This window comes from Myotis nattereri (assembly GCF_964212035.1).
Source record: "Myotis nattereri genome assembly, chromosome: 7".
In the NCBI taxonomy this organism is placed as follows: domain Eukaryota; kingdom Metazoa; phylum Chordata; class Mammalia; order Chiroptera; family Vespertilionidae; genus Myotis; species Myotis nattereri.
Genome location: NC_138082.1, coordinates 85,328,069 through 85,351,674, shown reverse-complemented (window position 1 = coordinate 85,351,674; position 23,606 = coordinate 85,328,069). Strand labels below are relative to the sequence as shown.

The window sequence follows — 23,606 nt, the reverse complement described above, 5'->3', positions numbered from 1 at the left end:
ATCTGAAACCTCTAGTTTGAAAACACTTTCAGAAGTGTCGTGGATTTCAGAATATTTGGATTATGGAGATGTGACATGACACAAATCTATAATAATAAAAGCATGATATGCTAATTAGCTCGGACGACCTTGGGGATTTCAGAATTGCATATGAGGAATTGTTGACCTATACGATTCTTTTGTAAACAATTATGTTAACACAGATCAAAAGCCATAAAATAGCAAGATGGGTCACAATATCAGAATCACCTGGGCGAACTTCTCCAAACCACAAAACCCTTACCAATGAAGATTCCCCATTTTCCTAGTAGCTTCTGTAGTAAGTCACTGGACCTCATAGCAGTATATATTGGGCTGGAAAAGGCACAATAAGTTTGAAATGAAAATAAACCAAGTATAGAGATTTTTTTAATTCCAATGTAAATAAAACAACATGGGAATCCTTGGAGTTTTTAAAAATATTTTACTCCATGAGGTAAGAAATAGCCCAAAAGAAACAGATACAAAGAACATCAACATTAGTTTAAAATCTGGTGTTTCCCAAATAATTTTAACCTTCTTAGAAAATTCATTCATTTTATTCACTCCAAGTATAGTCAATATTAGCAGATATTATGTGCAAGGCACTGTGTGTACCAGGTAATACAAGGAGTGAGGCTTTGAGAGGTAGACAGGGGCTGAATGTGAGTTTAAATTTTATCTTAACACTAGAGGCCCTGTGCACGAATTCGTGCAAAGGTGGGATCCCTCTGCCTGCCGCCAATCGGGGTGGCTAGCCGGGGGAGGGACTGCGGGAGGTTGGCCCGCCCCAGGAGGTTGGCTGTGGGAGTGCACTGACCACCAGGGGGCAGCTCCTGCGTTGAGTGTCTGCCCCCTGGTGGTCAGTGCGCACCATAGCAACCAGTCCACTGGTCATTCGGTTGCTTGAGTTTTTATATATATATAGATGCAGATGGAGAGGCAAAAAAATTCTGAGGAGTGAATTATGGTCAGATGTGCAAGTCAGATCACTCTGGCTACAATGTAAAGGAAGACTAAAAAGGGAATACCACTAGCAGAATGTACTTTCAGAGACTATTATAAAAGTCCAGATGAGACATGAAGAGCTTTGTTTAAAATCATCCCACAAAATTTCCGAAGTTCTGCCTAAGCTTCATATTGCCAAACTGAAACTCAAGTGGTGATAGGGCTACAACAGAGAAAATTAGGGGAGAAAAAGAAACTCAATAGTGTTGATGAGAGGCAATCTAGACAAGCCAGTAGAAAATGGTACCCACAGTGTACAGTAGTCTGCAATAAGCAGTGATCCAGGCCTTACTGTAGAAGTCAGATAAACAGGTGGTATCCCAACAATCAGGAAAAACACAACAGCAGAACATGTTTAATTTTACAGTTCCTGATGAAAAACATATAGGAGATAACAGAGAGCTCAGCTATAAGACTGGAGTTCAGGAATTCAAAAATAGGAAACAGAAAATAGGACAGCAGCAGAAAAGATACAGATTCTGGACTCAAATTAACCTTTCAAAACCCTAAATCTGCCATTTCTAGCTGTAAAAGTCTGGACAACTCAGCATTTTGAGCCTCAATTTCTTCATCCATAAAAAGGGAATAAGACTATCCACTCTACAGGGTTGCTGGAAGAATTAAATGAGATGTCAATACTTTAAAACACCAGTAGAGTTCAACAAATAGCAGTTTCATCCCTTTCTCTTTTTCTTACATTTTTCATTTAAGATACTGAAATAGGGAAGTATTCTACTTGACCACAAAGTCTGAAAGGCTTATCCAACTAGGCATTAAAGGAAATTAGGTGAACAAAGGCAGGTAGGTCATTAATGCAAAATACCTTATGAAAACACTAGTTCATAAAGAAGTCAAAGTAAATGAGTCACACAAGTAAAAGGACCTTAAAAACTGAAGCAGAGTAAGTTTAAATCATTAGAATTAGCTTAATGTCATATTTTTTTTAAAAAAGCAAAAAGGGAGAGTTCTCTGTATATTGAAGTAAAAAATCTCCAAGTTATACTTTAAATAAAAAAATTATTATGTAAAATATTAACATGGTATGCTCCCTTTTACATAAAAAGTAGAGAGGGGAAAATAACAATTTATATTTGTATTTTGTTTCTATTTGCAAAAATACTAGTAAAATATACAAACAATAAAATTGGTTACCTATAGAGAAGAGAGGGATAGACAAAGTAGTATTGAGACTTCTCAATATATGCCTTTGTATATTATTTTGGTAACCATATTACCAATTTAAAAAGGAAATAAAATGTAAAATGCTTCAGAAACTTGAGTGTTGATATGTTCCACTACACTTACTAATTATATAGGACTTATTTGTACATATTTTAGCAGTATAATAGATTTTTTCCTCCAAAGAATTATCTACACTGATAAAAGAGATACATGCAAATTGGTGTCACTCCGCTACCCTTCCTATTGGCAAATCAGGGTGATATGCAAATTAACTGCCAGCCAAGATGGCGACCGGCAGCCAGCCAGCATGAAGCGAACATGAGGCTTGCTTGCTTCAGTGACGGAGGACTCCAACGTTCCCAGCCTGCTGCTGCCGGCCTCTGAGCTTGCAGTCTGAAACATTGTTACAAATATAGAAGCTAAACAAAACCCCAGAAACCTGCTTTCTGCCAGCCGGGATTTCAGAGCTGGAGTTGAAACAGTGTTTCGATTATAGAACACAAACAAACCAGATACCTGTTTTCAGCAGCCGAGGCCTCAGAGCTGGAGCCAAGCCTCAGAGCTAAAGCTGGCCCAGAATAAAAAACAAACAAAACAAAAACAGAAGAAAAGGAGCGGTTGGGAGCCTCCATCACCCGCCAGCCTGAAAACAGCCCTCAGCCCCTCACGCAGACTGGCCAGGCACCCCAGTGGGGACCCCCACCCTGAAGGGTGTGTGACCAGCACAAACAGCCCTCAGCCCCTCACCCAGGCTGGCCAAGAACCCCAGTGGGGACCCCACCCTGAAGGGTGTGTGACCAGCACAAACAGCCCTCAGCCCCTCACCCAGGCTGGCCAGGCACCCCAGTGGGGACCCCCACCCTGATCCAGGACACCCTTCAGGGCAAATCAGCCAGCCCCACCCATGCACCAGGCCTCTATCCTATATAGTAAAAGGGTAATATGCCTCTCAGCACCAGGATCAGCGGAGCCGCGAGGCCTCCCAGCACCGGGATCAGCATGACAGGGGGCAGCGCCCAAACCCCCTGATCGCCCTGCGGCTCTGTGTGTGACAGGGAGCGGGGCCACAACCTCCCTATCCGCCCTGCTCTGTTCGTGACAGGGGAAGGCACTCCAACCTCCTGATCAGCCCGGCTCTGTGCCTGATAGGGGGGAGCTCCCCAACCCCCTGATCGCCCTGCGGCTCTGTGTGTGACAGGGTGTGGCGCCCCAACCCTCCCCCCCACCCCACGGGCCCTGCTCTGTGACGGGTAGAGCCATAACCTCCCCATCGGCCCTGCCCTGAGTGTGACAGTGGCAGTGCCCCAACCCCTTGATCGGCCCTGCTCTGTGGGTGATAGAGGGTGACGCCTCAACCGCCCCCCACGGGCCCTGCTCTGTGTGTGATGGGGTAGAGCCATAACCTCCCCATCGGCCCTGCCCTGAGTGTGACAGGGTGTGGCACCCCAACCCCCTGATCCGCCCTGCTCTCTGTGGGACAGGGGGCGGTGTCCCAACTCCCCTATCGGCCCTACTCTGTGAGTGACAGGGGGGAGCTCCTCAACCCCCTGATCGGCCCTGCTCTGTGCGTGATGGGGGGAGCTCCCCAACCCCCTGATCGGCCCTGCTCTGTACGTGACAGGGGGGGGAGCTCCCCAACCCCCTGATCGACCCTGCTCTGTGCGTGACAGGGCACGGAGCCCCAACCCCCTGATTGGCCCTGCTCTGTGCGTGACAGGCGGTGGCGCCGCAACCTCCCCATCGACCCTGCCCTGAATGTGACAGGAGGCAGTGCCCCAACCCCCCAATCGGCCCTACCCTGAGCATGACTGAGGGTGGCATCGTAACCTCCCGATACACCCTGCTCTGTGCATGACAGGGGGCAGCGCTCCAACTCCCCAATAGGCCCTGCTCTGAGCCCGACCAGGGCCTGCACCTAGGGATTGGGCCTGCCCTCTGCCACCTGGGAGCAGGCCTAAGCCAGCAGGTCGTTTTCTCCCAAAGGGTCCCAGTCTGCGAGAGGGCACTGGCCGGGCTGAGGGACACCCTCTTCCCCCCTGAGTGCACAAATTTTTGTGTACCGGGCCTCTAGTTATCCTAATAAAGCAGGAATATTCAAATTGACCATCACACCATGATGGTCAAGATGGCTTCACCCATAGTGGAGGCAGGAAATCCATAACACAAGATGGCTGCACTCACAGCAGAGGCCGAGTTCCTGTATTGAGCCTTAACGAGCAATCAGTCTTAACGAGCAATCAGCAGGGACCCCAGTGCCAGATTGGGGGACCTCAAGCTGTGCCCCCTCATGGCGGGGCTTGACAGGGGACCTCAGGCTGCACCCCCCGGCCCAGGCTGGGGGACCTCAGGCCATGCCCCCCACCCGGTGGGGCTTGACGGGGTTGGGGCCAGCCGGGTCTGGATCTAGCCCAATGGGGATGGGGCCAGCCAGGTCTAGGTCTCGCACGATTTTTAGGCGCACGTGGGTGTGCGGGGACTTGACTCTGGTTCCCATGGTGCCCCCCAGACTCTGACAGGAGGAAGATTTTCATATACATTTTACTAATTTTCTTTAATCTCTGACACTTCTATTATAGAAAAAGAGCAAATAGCAATATTAAAATACTTCCTCTAATTAGTTCCCTTTTAAATGTGCACAAATTTCATGCACCGAGTCACTAGTCTTGAAGATAAAGATCATGTCCCATTTGTTCTTTAACCCCACTGCCAAGCATGGTGCCTGGCACCTAGCTAGTATTCAAAGAATACATTAAATTGACTCTGGATTGCCTAAATGCTTTCCAAGTGAAGTCACCTCCAATTCTGCATATATTTTTAAATTGTATTGTGGTGACTTATCTATGTACAAAATCATACTTAAAATTCAAGAATGAGATTGGACTTGGGGTGGTGAACACACAATACAATACACAGATGATGTATTATAGAATTGTACAACAGACACCTATATAATTTTATTAACCAACTAGGGGGCCAGTGTACGAATTCATGCACTTTGAAAGGAACTGTGGGCCGTGAGGCTGCAGTGGGCACAGGTGGGGTCTTGGCCCATCTCTGCGCCCCCGTCCGGCCCCTCCTGTCACAGCCTCTGGTCCGATCCCCCATCTGCCAGCAGCCCAGCTCCTGCCACCACCACTCCCACATGCTGATGGCACCAGCCCCACTAGCACCCAATGATGGTGCGGAGTGATTGGGGCCAGCACCAGCAATAGGTGCAAGCAGGGCTGGAGCTGGGCACTGGCAGCAGGTGTGATTGGTGGCACCAGCACTAGCTGAGGGTGCAAAAGCAGGACTGGCACCAGCAGTGGGTGTAAGCCGGGCTATAGCAGGGGGACATGGAGAAGCCCTGAGGGGCAACTGGGACCTGCAGCCCCCGCTCGCACCTACTGATGGCACTGAGCAACTGGGGCCAGCGCTGGGTGCCGATAGTGCGTGTGAGCTGCGGCTCCAGTGCCAGCAGCAGGTGTGAGCACCGGGAGGGACTGCGGTGTGAGGGAGTAAACAATTTAATAACCACCAGAGACTTGCCCCAATGACAGTGACCAGCACCCCGGGCGCCTTGGTCTGGCGGCCCAGCTCACCTCCTCCACCATCCCATCACGGCCAACGCCTACCATGTGCCATGTGCACCCCCTGGTGGTCAGCGCATGTCATAGCGACCAGTTGTTTGGTTGTTCCACCATTCAGTCTATTTGCATATTAGCCTTTTATCATATAGGATTATTATATAGGATGTCACCCCAATAAATTCAATAATAAAGAAAAAATTCAAGTTCTTATAAAAATGAGGAAAGCTCTTCCTATTAACAATTGTTTAACAAAAAAGGAAAGATATAAATTTAACTATTAACCCTTTGCGGTCATATTAAATTTGGACATGGGTGTCGTACTGGTCGGAATTAATTTCCATTGAAAGAGCAGTGATACATAACATACGAGATTATGAAGGATAAACAAGATTTATTAATTCTTTTTTGGAACTACGTCACTACTAGTAGAATCACTACAAACGTTATCACTTTCTATGTCAGAGTCAGTATTCAAAGTGCCAAAATAAAACTCTTCATCATTACTTTCAGATTCGCAGTACACTTCTTTCAGTAACTTTCTTTTTGCCATTTTGGAGTTTTATTTTGAAATATCTTAACAAGCGAGAATGCCTAATTACAGTTAAACGTAATTTGTAAAGCTTTATTTGAAATTCTGTGAAGTATCTCCGAAGCTTGTCGATTTCTTCACTCTCAAAAGGCGACGGACTCGCCGCGGTGTTTTGCATGGTGAGTGTGGAACAACCACGTTTGTTTATATTGAGTTTCGATATCTCCAATTTGTCGGGGCAATGTTTTGGTTCGTGACAAGGTCGCTTAGACACTTAAGAGCTTTCAGAGAAATTATGAACTGATACATGAATGAATAGAGTTAAGATTCGTACGGTTCCTTGCTATGGTGGCTGAGAGCAGACATACGACCGGAACGGTAAAAAAGCTTTGGTGGCTGAGAGTAGGCAAACGACCGCAAAGGGTTAATAAAATAAGATTAACAATTACCCTCGGATCACTCCAAAGACTCAACATAAGATGGCAATCATATGAAATGGATCAGGGAGCCAGCCCAGGTACTTAACAAAGTTTGTTCATTTCTTTGATAGCAGGTATTGCTACCTAGTTTTACTTACCCACTTTTCAAATAACCACTATGGTTGCTTTCTCTTAATTCTAAAAAAATTTGTTTTTCTTGGTTCTGTTCCCCTATTCTTCATGACACAAAAGACCTTTCTTCTTCTCTTATGACCACATTTCTTAAGAGTTTTCTAGTCTCTATTCATTGTACGTCTAGTTTCCTCAACTTAGTTTCTTATCACACCCGTCTTATAACTCCTCTAATAAGACAATGAATGTTAAACTTTAGTATACCTCAAACTGTAGCAGCATTTAAGCAGATCTCCTATGCAACTCTTCCTCACTCCTCTTCCATCCTTTTAAGAATCCAAAAGGTGTGTGATGAAACCTGAGCAACTGATCATTTTAATCAGTATCTCATTTGATTCTAATACAGCTAGCCTGCCTAAACACACCTGAAAACCAACTAGCTTAAGGTCATCGGTAACTGTTCAATAGTCACATTCAAAGCACTTTTGTTATCTCTTTCAGCATCTGACACCTTCCTGTAACTCCTTCCTTCTACCACCTTTTACCACACAACTAGACTCTCCTCTCTCACCACCATTCTATCTTCTTTACTGGCTTCTTCACTTCCTGATAACTCTTAACCTTTAAATAATAGTGGTAGGGGGCTGTCAGTGACTCTCTTCCTAAATTGACACAAACTTCATAAGCAGTAATTGGTGCTTCAACAACCACCTATATGCCATCCTAAACCCTGCCATTTTGAATTCTAAACTATTTTCAGGTAGTCAGAGGCTATGCAGTACAGGAGGAAAACAAAACAAAAAAACAACCCAGCAAAGATGCTTCAGCCTCATGCATATCTGAATTCAAAATATTTGCTCTACTATTTACATAACATGCCCAAAGCCACACATTTTTCTGAATTTCAGCTATGTTCTCCTTTAAAACTGGAGATAACATGTTTGTAACAAATTTTTGTTTGGATTAAATGAGGGAAATAAAAAGATTAAATGAGAAACTCCATTCCCTTCTTAGCAGGAACTTGGAACACATCCTTGAGGACCCATGCCATAGGCCTCAAAGGTGGCGGAAGGGACAACTAGCCTGGGGTTGGGAGATTAGAAAATATACGAGTTTGAGCAAATAAGTACATATACTGAGGATAATGGGAGTCAATTTCTCGCTGCTGGAGAAGAAATTTATAAATACAGAAAGGGCAAGACTAGAAAGAACCCTCAGGAGTTGGATTAGAATTGGATGTATCAGTGTGAATTTTTAAAAATACATATACACAGATGTAGGAAGAGATTCAGATGTGTACCTATATACACATATTTCCTACCTCTGCCCACCCTGGAAGTAATGATACTCCAACAGAATGAGCACATTAGGCATCCAAATCTACATTTCTAAATACCACCTCCACGAAAAGAAATCAGGATTCCTTGGGAAAATCCATGATTCCAGAGCTGGGACAGGAAAAAGCCAAAAATAAGTCTGGAACATCTCGTGCCCGGAAGTAAGGAAATACTCAAAGGATGGGACATGTCAGAAACACACAGGAGCCACCTTAAAGAGCTCCCATTAGCCAAATCTAGGGCAATTTGCGCATCAAAATAAAATAAAATGTGGTAACTAATAAAACCCACTGAATAGAACAAAAATCCATGGGTACATATTGATGTAAATAAATGAGTGCATGAATGGGGGGAAAGGGAAACATCTGTTTATAATTTTCACTAGAAAATCAACTAATAAATGCAGATGGCAACCTTCATAGTAGTGACTGATTCAGGCAGAAGTCATCAGTGGACCCAAAGTCTGGTGGATAGAGGTTTGTTTGATGAGGAACAGAATACTGGCACAGTCTTGGAGATCGTCCCACAAAAAGAGTTACCAATTACAAAAGGAAAAATGATGACTTTATGACAGACATGAATTAACAAGGTATTAAGGTTAAGTGTTCAAAGTTAAATATCAATGTATGTCTCCTCGTAATACTCTAAGAATAGTATATCATTTCTATGATATTCCTGCCAACAATGCATTCAGTATGGCCATGAGCAATCACTGGATGGACCAAAGTTAAGTTTTATTATAGCAGAATAAAAAAAGTCAGGTTCATAAAAGACAGAGAAATATTGAGGAACTATTTCAAACTGATGGAGACTAGAGACATGATAATTAAATGCAATGTGTGATCCTGGATTGAACCATGGACCAAGAAGTAAAGAGAGACAATGCTGGGACAGTTGAAAATTTTGAATGGCTTCTGGGGATCTGAAGGTAGTGTTGTATCATGTTGACTTCCTGATTTGGTGGTTACACAAGAGACTGTCCATGTTTTGGTAAATACACACTAAATTATTTAGGAGTGATGGGCATTATGTCTGCAACTTGCTCTCAAATGGTTCAGAAAAAGTTTAATGAGATTAGAAATGGTGTATTCCTCTCAAATGACTGAAAGCAGTAATAAAAATAAGAGACCAGAAATGAGATAATCAGGTCTCATTTGCTGAAATTTGAGAATCCAGTAAGATATATCACAAAGAGGAAAAGGATCAAAGATGATGTCAAGATTCTGTCTTTGGGCATCTGGAAAGGAAGGCCTCACTGAGCCCACTACAGTGAGCCAAATACATGATATTGCAGGCTCATCTTATCTTATATCTTATATAATAAAAAGGTAATATGCAAATCAACCGAATGGCGGAACAACTGGTCGCTATTACACACTGACCACCAGGGGGCAGACGCTCAATGCAGGAGCTGCCCACTGGTGGTCAGTGTGCTCCCACAGGGGGAGCGCCGCTCACCCAGAATTGAGCTGACGGTTGATGAGCGCAGTGGTCCACTTCCGTGGCAGCGCTAAGGATGTCTGACTGCAGCTTAGGCCCAACATCCCCCAAGGGCTCCCAGACTGTGAAAGGGCGCAGGCTGGGCTGAGAAACCACCCTCCCATCCTCCCCAGTGCACGAATATCGTGCACCAGGCCTCTAGTCTTGTATATACACATAGTATATATGTAGTACAATGTTAAAATTTGGTTGAAGGTCATGTGTGGGAACAGGGTTTATAGGAAATCTCTGTACCTTCTCCTCAACTTTGCTGTAAACCTAAAAATGCTTTAAAAAAGTAGTCTTATTTAAAAAAATTTTAAGTTGCAATAATAGGTCAAGAAAAAATTAATTGGTTGAAGGGAATTTGGAGGCTTTTTACACTGTTTTTGCTACTTTTCTGTAGGTTTGAAATTATTTTAAAATAAATTAATTTTTAAAAGTCAGTAAGAACTTATGATGACCTTGGTGCAAAATGCCTGGCTTACTACAGGTACTAAAAAAAATTATTTGGCCTTTCCTTCCCAGCTGCTCAAATGAAAAAATCTTAAAGTCATCATCACTCTTTTCCTCTTTCCCCTACATCCAAATGGACTCTCAGTTCTAGAAAAACTACCTAATAAGCTTTCAGTTTTTCAAATCCAATTTTTATTTCCACATCTCTCCATTTCCAGTTCTTACTATCTCTCACCTAGACCACAGCAAGAGCATCCTCACTGGTCTCTCTGCTCCAATTTTAACCTTATCTTTGCACCATCCTTACATCCTTGCATCATTATCTAAAAAATGGAGTTCCTTTTCAAAACTTAATCTAATGTTATCGTTCTTTTATTTAAGTACCTATAATTGCTCCCCAATGTAAATGTTGATTTTCTAAGAGGAAAATTAAACATGTGTGAAGGCACTAGCAATGCAGAAGCACCAAAAAACTCTCTCTCTCTCTCTCTCTCTCTCTCTCTCTCTCTCTCTCTCTCTCTCACACACACACACACACACACACACACACACACACACACACCAATGAAGTAGTAATTACTGGGGGTGGGGTGGGTGGGATGGATGGACTTGACATCTTTTATGCTTATTTTAGGATTTAGTACTGGTTTTATTTTTTATTACACAGTGGGAATGGCAGGGATGAGTAGGTATCATAAACTTTCCAATACTTATAGCCTCTAAAACAGTGCTTTTACCAATCCTTTGCCCAAATTGGCATCAAAGAAAAAATGCTTTCAGCACACTGGGACAAGCAAAGGAGATGACTCAAGGTCAAAAGAAACCATCTGGGGGGCTCCAATATGCCCAGTCCCTTAGACTGACAGGCATCTTGCTCTTAGCATTAATGGTAAACCATTCATGGCCTACCAGCTAGTTGGAAAGCTCTGTTCTAAAGGTCTTAATATGATCCCACTCATCACCCAAACAAGGAGCCTCACAACCTTTCCTCTCCTACCATAGTTAACACACACATACATGCACACAGATTCACAGGCAAAATCAGATACCAATACCCATCCCACAGACAGAGACAGACATGTACAAGAAAACTTGCATTTCTCCACACTATGCATCCTTTTATACTTCTTACTTTTTGTACATGCTGTTCTCTATCCAGATCAAGTCCAACTCATCCTCCAAGACACTGCTCAAATGCTACTGCTGCTTCCCCCACATCTTATTACACCTGTCACTCCGAATTGTAATTGTTTGTTGACATGTGTTACCACCTAGAATTTGAGCTCAAGGGCAAAATCATGTTTATCATTGATCCCTATAATAGACATTCAAATGTTTAATTAACATGCTATATAATAAAAGCCTAATATGCTAAGTGTCTGGTCAGCCATTCAACCAATCAAAGCATAATATGCTAATGATATGCTAAGGCTGCTCAACCACTCGCTATAACGTGCACTGACCACCAGGGGGAAGACAGTTGACCAGTCGCTATGATGTGCACTGACCACCAGGGGGCAGACGCTCTGACTGGTAGGTTAGCTTGCTGCTGAGGTCTGGCCCATCAGGACTGAGCAAAACAGGCCAGACAGGCCCTGGAGCTCTCCCACGGTCCCTCCCTGGCTGCCCAACCTCCCGCTTCCCTTTCCAGCCCTAATCATGCACTGGTGGGGTCCCTTGGCCTGGCCAGCCCCCTCTCGCAATCCGGGCTGAGGATTCCCCCCCGCCCCCCCAGTGCATGAATTTCGTGCATCGGGCCTCGAGTTATATATAAATGTTCACTACATAATTCACCAATAAGCCAAATATTTTACTTTCTTTTTTTTTTTTTTAATCCTCACCCAAGGACATGCTTTTTTATTGATTTGAGAGAGAGAGGAAGGGAAAGAGAGAGAGAGAAAAAAAACATCAATTTGAGAGTGAAACATTCACTGATTGCCTCTCTCATGCACCTGGACTGGGGAATCAAACCTGGAACTTGGGTATGTGCCCTGACCAGGAATGAAACTCGTGACCTTTCTGTGATGGGACGATGCTCTAACTGAGCCACACAGGCAAGGGCAACCAATTTTTCAGAATACATTAATTAAAACAATGAGGTACAATTTTACAACCAAATTAGCATTAGCATTTTTCCAAAGCAAGAAAACCCATTGTTTTATAAAAGAAATATTTGTCATAGAAATATTCATACCACTGGACCCCTTTCCCAGTCCTAGGGTTTTAGACTGAGGAAACAAACAAGCACAAATATATTCAATGCAGATTATAACATTGGAAGCTTTAGAAATAACCAAAATGTTTAACAAAAGGTAAATGACTAAATCAATCACCTGATCAATAAATCATGTGAAATGTCGAAGCAACTGTTCAAGTTATGACAATGGGAACGGAAAAATGAGAAAAAATGTTATCTGCTACTCTATTGATCTCTTTTATTTTAAAAAAAAATAGTGCCAGATGTTTTATATAGAGTACCTTAATCCTCACAATAATTCAAGGCCAAGTATTATCCTAATTTCATAGTTAAGGAAGTAAGCTCAGAGGTTATATAATTTGCCCAAGGATTTTGAGACCAGATTCCAACCCAGATCTAACTCCAAAGTGTGTCAGCTTTTCCCTACATTACATTGCCCCTGATATATAATATTTCCAGTATATTAAACTCAAATTATATCTCTACCACACACCTTTATTTTTAAAAATATGGACAACTGCCTGGAAGGAAACAAAAACATCTATTAGAGTGGTGATTAAGGGTGAATGTTGTTACACTAATTATCCTTTTTAAAAATTAGCAACTTTTTAAAGCAGAACTGATAAACAATAGACTAAACTCATGAGGCAAAACAAAAGAAACAATCCCCAATTTTAATTTTTTTACATTTTCATTAAAGACAGAGTAGGTAACATAAAAACTTAAGAAGGATGTACTCAATTGAAATATCTAAACAATCACATATTAACCCCAAGGTGCTTATTACCAGGATTCAAAATCTAGTCATTATGACTGGATTAAACAGCATTCTTCCAGAAAAAGGTGAATTTTGAGGAATACTTGAAGAGAAGACATATGGATTGGAGACAGGAATGTTTAAACTGAGGAATCAAGGGCAAAGGAAAAAACAAAAATGTTTTCTTTTTAAGCAAGAAGGAGAAACAGGGTGAGATGAAGTTGGTGGAAAGCCTTCAAGGCCAAGCAGATAAGTTTGGGATTAATCTGATAAGCAACAGAGAACTATACCATATTCTTAAATGGGAAGGTAGCATGCTGAAATATGGTCTTTAAAGATCCAAACTTTGTTCCAAGGTACTGCCTTTGGTTACACAGTGTTTCACCAAACAACTGGGGATGGAGAGGAATAATCCATTATCTTTTATACGTACTCTGGTAAAAAAGAGAAACTGACTAAACAATAAAAATCCATAATAATAAAACCATAATATGCTAATTAGACCAGACATCATTCTGGCCAACCTTCTGGATGAAGCCTGGGCTGAGAGGGAAGCCCAGGTCCCAGGTGCCTGCCTGTGGCTGGAGGGAAGCCCAGGTCCCAGGTGCCAGAGGGAAGCTGATGCCGGCAGCCGGGGGAAGGAAGGCCTACTCTTGCATGAATTTTGTGCATAGGGCCTCTAGTCTTTATATAATGGGTGAGTATATTGGGGAGGAAGGACTTTCAGATATGTTTGTGAATATTAAATGCCACTGTACATTTTAATAAGAATCATACTCCCTCTGTCCCATAATAATAGTAGCAAGTGAATATTTAAACGGGAATTATTGGCAAATGCAGCTGTAAGTTATGTTGTAGCGCAAAATTATGAAACCTTCGATCAAAATCAATGTTTCATGACATCTGTCATTTGTTTTGACACATCTTTCAATTTTTAGGTTAATCTAATTATTACGAATTATAACTATTTTTCTAATTTTATCTGCTGATCGAAATCAATTGTTTTATTTCTGTTGAATATCAACCCATTGTAAAAGATGAAAAAGTTTTCAAGCAAAGATCGAGTTGCGATTGTCCAGTTATTGATGCATCAATAGAAAAAGGAAAAGTTGCAGAAAGGTGCAATTACGTTAGCTGCAAAACAATTTAAGTGCAACAGAATGACCATATCAAGGATTTGGAAACGTGTTTCCGAAAATAATTTCAAGGAGAATCTTATGCTAATGTTGATTCTTTGAAAAAACAAAACTGTGGACGTAAATGCAAAGATTATGGAGAAAAACTTAAAAAACTTAGACATATTCCTCTTAGCAGAAGAGGCACCATATTAGCCTTTGATAATATTTCTCCCGAAATACTGGATAATACGTTTCTGTCACTTCAACAAGTTATGCTGGAAGCAATGAAGAACGATGGCTCCAATAATTTTAAGCTCACCCATATAGGGAAAGCAAAGCTTTGCAGCCAAGGGATCCTACCTACAAGTTTAAAATGCAGTAACGAAATTGTTGAAAAATCCAGAAACTATCTGAACACTCAAAATAAAAATTAGGAGTACTATTTTTAATTTATTGTTTAATTTAATCTACTTTTTTGATAATAAATGTTGCATTCTATATTTATTTTCTTTTGCTACTATTATTATGGGACAAATTACATTCATCAACTGCTACTATCATTATGGGACAGAGGGAGTATAAGTTTAGAGCAAGAAGGATGCTGGAGATAACCTTTTAGTGATCACCTCTTCATTTTCAAAATGAATTAAATTGATGCTCAAGAACTAAATAACTTGCCTAATGTCATATACAGCTAAAAGATTCAATATTAAAAAATTAAAACTCAGATTTTCTAGGCAGTAAGATCTAAAGCTGTGCTGTCCAATATTGTAGCTACTAGCAACATCTGGTTATTTAAATTTAAACTGGTTTAAATGAAATACAAATGTTTTAAATTTATAATTGATTTTTAGAGAGACTAAGGGGGAGAGAGACAGACAGACAGACAGACAGACATTGATTTGTTGTTCCACTTATTTATGCATTCACTGGTTGACTCTTTTATGTGCTCTGATCCGGATCGCAACCCTGGTGTATCAGACATCACTCTAACCAACTGAGCTGCCCTGCCAGGGCCAAAATTAAATACAATTTTAAATTCAGTTCCTCAGGCACGATAGTCACATTTTTGAGTGTTCCATACTGCACATGGCTACCACATCTGACAGTGCAGAAAAAAGAATAACGTCGTTTAGTTTAATGCTGTTTTGTTGATGAGATGCCTTAAGAACTTAACCCGTTTTTATATCAGTTCGCCTATGGTAAAATTGGTTTCGTTATACGTCATTTTCCTTAAAGTCACAGAAGCAATCTATGACTTTAAGTGAGGACTTAGACTTACTGTACTTCCATCACTGCAGAAAGTTCACCTGGCACCATGATCTAAAGAATAAGCTTCAGAGCCAGACAGACCTAATTTGAATCCTACTTACTAGCAGTGTGATCCTAGACAAATTAATTTCTCCTTGCCCTGATTTGGGGAGGAGAAGGGAAAAGCAGGAGATTATTAATACCTTCCTCACAAAGTGTACTTGAAGATTATGTGGGATAACACGAAAAGCCCCTTTATACTGTCTGGCACATAAAAGACAATAAACACTTCCCTTCTGGATCCTTTTTTCCCCCTACTCCTCAATATAACCCTCCTTGTTAAAAGATACAAACACAACAACTCACCCAAATTAGTATCTTCCTTCCCTTCAAGATAATCCACAGTACCTAATTTTCTTCTGTTCCTGCCAATTTCTTCAAATACTTGCATCTCTCTTCCAGTGCTTCTATTTAGGAATAATGAAATTAAGAATGAATGTAGAGGCAAATGCCTCTAATAAAGTGGAAGAGAATGGAATAAATTGCCCCTCTGTTTTCCATCCTATTTTAAATATCACTATACTGACTGATCATACAAAGGAAAATATATTACACTGTTCATAAGTAATGTAATTTACACCAATAAAGTCGATTCTACAACATTTCTACTTCGCACCATCTGTACTAATAACTGGATGTTAAATGAAGAAATAACACTTTCCCCCTACAGTACTACTTTCCGGGAGGGGGAAAGGATCTCCAGAATGCTCAACCAGTATTCAAGGCTTCACAGCTTAATCTAGTGAACTGACAAATTTAACAAAACTAGACTACAGCATATAAAAAACTTTACAACATGCATGTTATTAACCCAGAAAAACAACAAAATTCAACTCAGTTTATAACCAGTAAATTTCTGCCAATACTATATTTTATTTAGAAGGAACAATTCATATTTAGCTAAAGTCACATAACTTGCCGTTTCTAATGAGATTACCAATTTTATATTCCTAATAACATAAAGAATTAAAGCAGAACTTTTAAACATATGTCTTAACTTCCACCAAATTTCCACCAAACTTCTACCAAACAAAATTTCTACATATTTTTTAAAACTTTGTTATTTAAAACTGACCATATTAACTCTCAGAGGGGGAAAAAAAAGTCCTCTCAACAACAGTCAATAACAGCATCTCCTTGAAATTATCTGGTAGTCTCTTATTTTGCTCCTTAAAGATTACTGAAAAACCACTGATCCCCTTATAGAATTTAGAATGTCATAAATAGGAAGTAGATAACACTGCATACTGTACTGTCCTTTACAACTCAAATTATGTTAGTAGACAAAACTAAAAGATGTTTAATATAAAAATCACAGAGTTTAATAATCCATGGGGGTTCACACATATTTAAGAAAATTATTTAGGTTTTTATTACTATCCCACATAAGGTATTTTATACATTAAGAGAAAAAAAAGGCTTCTATGCCTGAAGTTATACAACCTAACTGTGTAAGAGTCTATAGTTTTTTTTAAATCCTTCAATAATAATGAAGTGTACATTGGTCACGGTAGAATAGTTCCAATGAATTTTCCTGAGGCTGCATTCTGAATACATCTGACCCAGAAAGTATTTTTAGCAAGTGTGTTCAATCAATGCTGGTTTTATGCCTAGCCTAAATTAGAAATTGGGTGTCACAAATTTAAAGTAACAAAGTTACTAGGAACATTTGAAGATATTCAATTAGAACACAAGAAAAAAGTCTGAAACAATTCAATACCTACAAGCTAAGCAGGTTAGAAAATAAGCAATAAGGAAGGCATATGCTCATTCATTGCTGCTTTTGAGGAACCTGTGATTTTTCTATCTTAATAAACTTTAAACTACTCGATATTATTTACAAACTACAAAATTGTGGCTCCTTGTGTTTTCAAAATCTTTTGCCAAATGTTTAAAATAGATGAGCTAAATAACAAATATCCCCATGTACAAAAACAAAAACATGTTTCTCTTCTTATAAACCACTCAAGATCATATTATGGGACCACGCACATGTTTCAGTGCAAAAACAGTAACAAAGATATGTGTGCCATTAAAAAAAAAAAAGAGAGAGTTTTTTGTGGTAAATTGGAGCACGAATTTATTCTGACCAAAAATGGTGGGGTCCACAAAATGATTGCACTATTTTATTACGAGTTAGTAAAGACATTCTGTACAAACACACAAACATTTGCTTATAAAGTTTTTTTAATTTATAGGTTGAATTTATATTCATCAAATTCAAGATGTAACTGATATACCTATCTATCTCCCATTAAGCACACTTTGGGCTCTGAATAATCATTTATTTTAAGGTTGCCTCCTCCCCGCTTTAAAAAAAAAAAAAAAATTTCTCAGGCTCCTTAAGGATCCAAAATCAGGATTTAAAAAAAAAAAAAAAAAAGGCCAGTCTTCCTTTCTACTTAAACCGTCTTTTACAAGAAGAATACATTGGTTTTCTGGGGTCCCTCCACCCCCAAACATGTTTTAAACTGCATTGTTTTAACTGGGTCTAAAATCTGGTCACATTAATCTATTAGCATTCAAATTTCCTGATTCGAAAAGCAGTTGGCATAGTGTATATGTACAGGGTCTCCTAGAACAAGGGCTTGAAAATCCTACAGATGGTCCTGGTGCAGATCGCAGTGGTGCCCCTAAATAATGCAACCCCAATCCCATCCTAAGTTTCTCAGAAACATGCAAACATTATCTGCTCAATTGTAAGCTGTTCCATTTTAAGGAACCGCTGCGAAATGCATCGGTACGTCTCTTTAGCTACATCGCAACTTTTTTTTTTTTTTTTTTTGCCCCAACTACAGATTCTTAAATGCAAGTATATACCGGTAGGATCATGAAACTTACAAACTTCAACCGTAGGGAGTCCGTCTATGCAGCCTGCAAGCCGCGCTCATGTGAGCCAATCAAAAATAAATAAATAAAAAATAAAAGGGGGCCTCCTATCAGCGCTGTAAAACTCAGAAGATTCTAAAACCTTCCTTGGAGTTTGGGTCCCGTGGCGCACCCACCCCATCCCTGGTTCCGCTCACCTGTCACAGATCTCAACTCTCACCCCGGGGGCCGAGAGCAGAGGTACCTACCGGAAGGAGGGCTGCATGGTGCGGGGGGCCGGGGCACCCTTTCCCCTGCCTTTTAAATTAACCTGGCACCTCGGGATGGCCCTACCTGGCTCGTTTCCCAAGAGCCACACTCGCCCCAGGTAACAGCCTCGCGCACGACACCCGAGAGCCTCTTACCTTCGAGTCACAGCCGCGTCCTCCCGGCTGGAGAAAAGCCTCGCGGCCCGGCGGCGGGGAGAAGCGCGTCCGCGCGCCGCGCCGGGGGCCCCCTCAGCGCCCCCCCAGCACCCGCCGCCGCAGCGGCCGCGCCAGGGCCGGGAGCGGCCGGCACCACCTCATCCTGCGGGGCTGCCGCGCGCGGGCCGGCGCCGCCGGGAGACCGGAGGGCGCGCTCCCACCTCCCTGCGGGGATGACCTAATCCGCACCCCCCAAAAGTGCCGTGGGGGAGGGGAGCCCCGGGAGGGGCCCGGCCCCCAACCGCCGACCCTCGGCCAAAGCCAAGTTTCTCCCCTCCCCGGCTCAGGCCCGAGTTCCACCCCGGGGACCCAGGCGTCCTGGGAGAACAATGGGGGGCCGTGAGGAGCGGAAAAGCGCGCGGCGCGGCGTGAGCGAGCGGGTACTCTCGGGCTGCGCTACTGAGTGCGAATGCGAGAGGCGCTCGGTCTCCCGCCTCCCTCGCCTCCTCCCCCTCTTCCTCCTCCCAGGTCTCCTCCTCCTCCCTCAAGCACACTCCGTCTCCCAGGCCACAGCATAGCAACCGAACATGGCGGCTGCGCAGACGCCGCCAGTCAGCGCCCCGGAGCAGCGGCCGCAGCGGCACCAGGCGATCTCGCGAGAGGTGAGGCCAAACCCCTTTCCCGCTAGTGCAGGAGGGAGCGGTGGCACAGCCAGTGCGCCGGCGGACACGCAGGTGCGAAGGAGGCCGGACCTGTGAGGGCGGGGAGGGCGCTTGGAGGAGGGGGCGGGGCGCTGTGGCTCCGCCCCTTGGCCCCGCAGCGATTGGTTATTAGAACATCGACCACCACCCCCCCCCCCCACGCTGTGCCTACTGACCTAGGGGACCGACCGGTCGGAGGGGCTCGAAACCCAAGTTTTAAAGGGGAAAATCAGACCTTTTGGGCCAGGTCTTCACCACTTACGTGCTAACAGAGAATATAGGTTTAGTATGCAGTTTAGAATCATTTCCTATCCTAAATATAGTCTCTAAAACAAAGAATAAACGTTCATTTATGAAACATGTTTGGGTGTCTTCTATGTGACAGGATGGTGTGCTTTTAAAAAAATGAATTAATTAACTCCAGTAACACATATGAATTTGGTGTTATCTCTCCAGGATTTTTTCCCAGGTGCATTCGAATATTTTATTGAAAATACAAACATCGGTGATAAGACAGATGCAGATCCCTACGGGCTAGGTGATCTCAGCTGAAATGCTGCGAGGAGAGATTTGGGAACCTTCACACTTCTTTGCATTCATTTCTTTTGTCAGTGCGCTTGTCGGTAGCCTGTCGCCTTTTGCTCGCCCTGCTCTTAGCCTCAGCTCCTCACCAGAGCTAGCCTTCCTACAAGCCTTCTTTCAACACGCTCCTTCAAAGCCAACACAATGCCTGTTCAGTAATCAGCTGTGGTTTTCTCAAGATAAAATCGTGCAAATTGATACAAATCTGTGAAAGACAGTGATTACTATTCCTCGCACCTCCCTTCAGTTTTTCCATTTTAAAAAGACAACTTGTCAGTCCATGTTTTTCCTGCTTTATCTCTTCTCACTTTCCTTCCCAGAGCTTAGTTCCAGCCTGCGCTCATTCATTCTTCCTTAAATATGCTTTTCTTGCTCTCGCTCTCTGTTTTCTATACCTTTGTTCATACTATTCCCTCCACTAAAATGCTTTTCACTTCATCTCCACCTGTCAACATGAAATCATCAGGTTACACAGGACTTCCAGCAGAAGTAAAAAGCAATTTCTTCCTCCTTTCACATTGACAGTTCTAGGTTTATACCTCCTTTTTCTTGTGGTGCACATGATACTTATCTCTGTGTGGCTCATCTCCATTACTACATAGTAAGATACTTGAGGGCAAGGACCTTGTCTTAGTTATCTTTCTATCCCCTATAATGCCTGATGACACTGCCGGATGCCAAAAGTATTTGTTGACATAATGATATGCTTAAATCTCTAATTGGTGGGGTTTCAGGAAGGTACCTGGGACAGAGCAGGCTCTTTCTGAGGTTGGTTGCTGTGTCTCTGGGTGGTCCTGGTCTGGTCTAGATATGTCCTTGTTGATGCCTTGTAGAGCCTTGTAGCTAGCCCCCCAACTAATCTTCCCATCTGCAGACCTTCCCTCTCCAGCCCATTCCTCCCACCCCCACCCCTAAATCACTGTGACCTTTTATACAAATGTGAATCTGAGTTATAATATAAATAGAGCTGTAGTCTCAACAACCTTTGTTTTGGGAAACTCCACAGGGTGAACCGTTTAGATAAATAAATGTAATTCTCATATCCGGTTCCTATTCTTTAGGAAAACTGTGAAGTCAGCTTTTAAAACTTGAGGTATAATTCACACGTAAAAATTCACCCATTTCAAGTGTACCACTCAATGCTTTATAGTATATTTACAAAGTTGTGCAGCCACCACCATACCTATTTCCAGAACATTTTCATCGGGAAAATGAAATCCATACCTCTTAGCTGTCATTCTCCATCCCCGCCACCGCCTAGCTCCTGACAACCACTAATTTACCTTTTGTCTCTATGGACTTGCTTACTCTGGACATTTTATATAAATGAAATCATGTCTATTGCAAATCATCTATGTAAATTTTGCTCTTATTTTAAATTATAATTTTAAAAATTAATGTATGCCTATTCTGGATCATTTTGATGACCACCTTATAATCAGTCAAATACTGCCACTTGATTTTGTATTTGGCACCAAAAACTATAACTTTAATTTCCTTGAGCTAATGAGAAAAGAATATTCTTGTGGAGATGACAAGTGCTCTGGCTAAGTGAAGGTCAAGTGTCCTCATGGCACATTGTACAAAAGTTTCACAGAAATTCAAACAGAGAAGAAAATTGGGATAACTAAGTTGATTATGAGCATGCTTTTAAAAGCCTGTACAATAGCAGTGAGTTCCATATTTTCATTGCAAAGGAAGATTTAATTTCAGCAAAACAACATCATCAACTACATTACATAATAATGTTAATTGAATTTTTTAATTTGTCAATTTAATTTGCAATATTTTTTAGTTTTATAGAAGTACAATTGCTGTGAAAATAAGGACTTTCTACATATCTTATGTTTACACTTAAATAGGAAACATAATTTAAATAATTTAATTTCACATTCAAGAGTGAGCAAGACTTTTTTTTTTTTTCTTAAGTGGCCTCAAACACTACTAGATATTGGCAAACACTGCTACTGACTGAATTTTTTCCCCTTGTCTGCAGCCTGCCTCTGGCTATGCTTTGGGAGAATAAGAGCAAGGTTGTGTCCACACTTGTAGGATGTTGGCAGGGAAAGGTTGGTGTTTCTACACTGTGTGGTTGACATTAGGACCTTTCCTAACCCTGGGTAGCTACAGCCAAGAGGGAATAGACATTTGTTTTCTACCCAGGCTTCCTGGGCCTTGGCAGTGAATTCTGGCAGCCACAGGCAGCAGAGACAGCTTTGACCAGGCACAGTGGCTGACTGACCAGCCCCATTCCCCATGCCCCCACCCCCATCAGCAACTTGGGAGGATCCTTTGGAAGAAATGACTAACACTTGGGTTACTGGGGATATCTAGGGAGAAGACCCCCAAGGGAAAGCTGGTCTCACCTTGCTAGAACTTAGAGTGTTGTGAATTTTAACATTAAAAAACACATGACTTAAAGTGACTTGAATTTTTTTTTTCTAAACTGGTGAGGTGGTACGTACAAGGTACACAGCCTTTCAAACACCTCTCTGACACATGACTTTAATTAGATATCCATCTGCCTTAGCTGCACAATTAAGGGGGAAATTTATCTTTTTACCTGTCTGGAATCTTCAGGCATAACTTAAAGCAAAGTAAAGCAAACAAATGTAAACAGTTTATACCTTTAAACAGGTGTCATACATTTTCCCAACAAGTTCAGAATTCTGTGGCTTGGGCTTCCTCTAATCGTAGAGCCAATTTATACCAGTATATACTTACTAGTATATATGTATTTACATATATATATATATTTTTTTTAATTAGCTAGTATATATCCTCTGGTGCAGTTGGCCCAGATTTGCTCACTCTGTCAACATGGCCCCTCCCTCTTCTTGCCCTCTTCATTTGCTAACAATTCCTTCCTTCCTTCCTTCCTTCCTTCTTTCCTTCCTTCCTTCCTTCCTTCCTTCCTTCCTTCCTTCCTTCCTTCTTGCCTGTAGCAGCAGAAGACCCAAATTAGCAATCCCTGGAATCAAGAATTATACAGAAAAATGTAAAAATTTTAAAATCAAAGACTTCTTCTTACTCCCAGTTTCACTCCCCAAAAGGTAAGCACTACTAGCAACTTCTTATATCTACCTCCAGACTTTTATTCCATGTAAAATAAATGTACTTTTTCACTACATACAAGGGATTATACCACATATACTATGTTTCACTTACAAATCTCCTTTACAGAGCACATATGTGTCATACTTTCTAAGGGTTGTACCATAATATATTTAATCTTCTATAATAAATGAGCATTTAGGCAATTTCCAGTTCTTTGCCATTACATGCAATGCCTGTAAAGAACATCTTCATCATAAAGCTTTGTACACAGGACTAAGAATGTATCTAAGATAAATTCCTGTAAAGGCAGTTGCTGGGTTGAAGTGTATGGGCATGTTTAATTTTGATAAATGTTGCCAAATCAACTACCAATTGCATCCACGAACTATGTGTAAGTTACTATCATCCACTTCTTCCTCATCATTTCTGGGTTTTATATCTTCCTCAATAAAAAACAAAACAAAACCGTATTTCTTCTAGTATTTTTAGATGATCTTTTAAATGCTTAATCTTGACCCATC

General features: G+C 41.7%; 1 protein-coding gene across 1 annotated transcript in view; it reads right to left on the bottom strand.

Moving 5' to 3' along the window:
* Positions 1-15,919, bottom strand: part of PTPN4 (protein tyrosine phosphatase non-receptor type 4) — a 215,620-nt gene extending 199,701 nt beyond the window's left edge. Inside the window, exon 1 of the mRNA XM_081095457.1 lies at positions 15,819-15,919. The gene's annotated coding sequence lies outside the window, so the exon portion shown is untranslated. The remainder of the gene's footprint in view (positions 1-15,818) is intronic.
* Between the last annotated feature and the right edge of the window lie 7,687 nt (positions 15,920-23,606).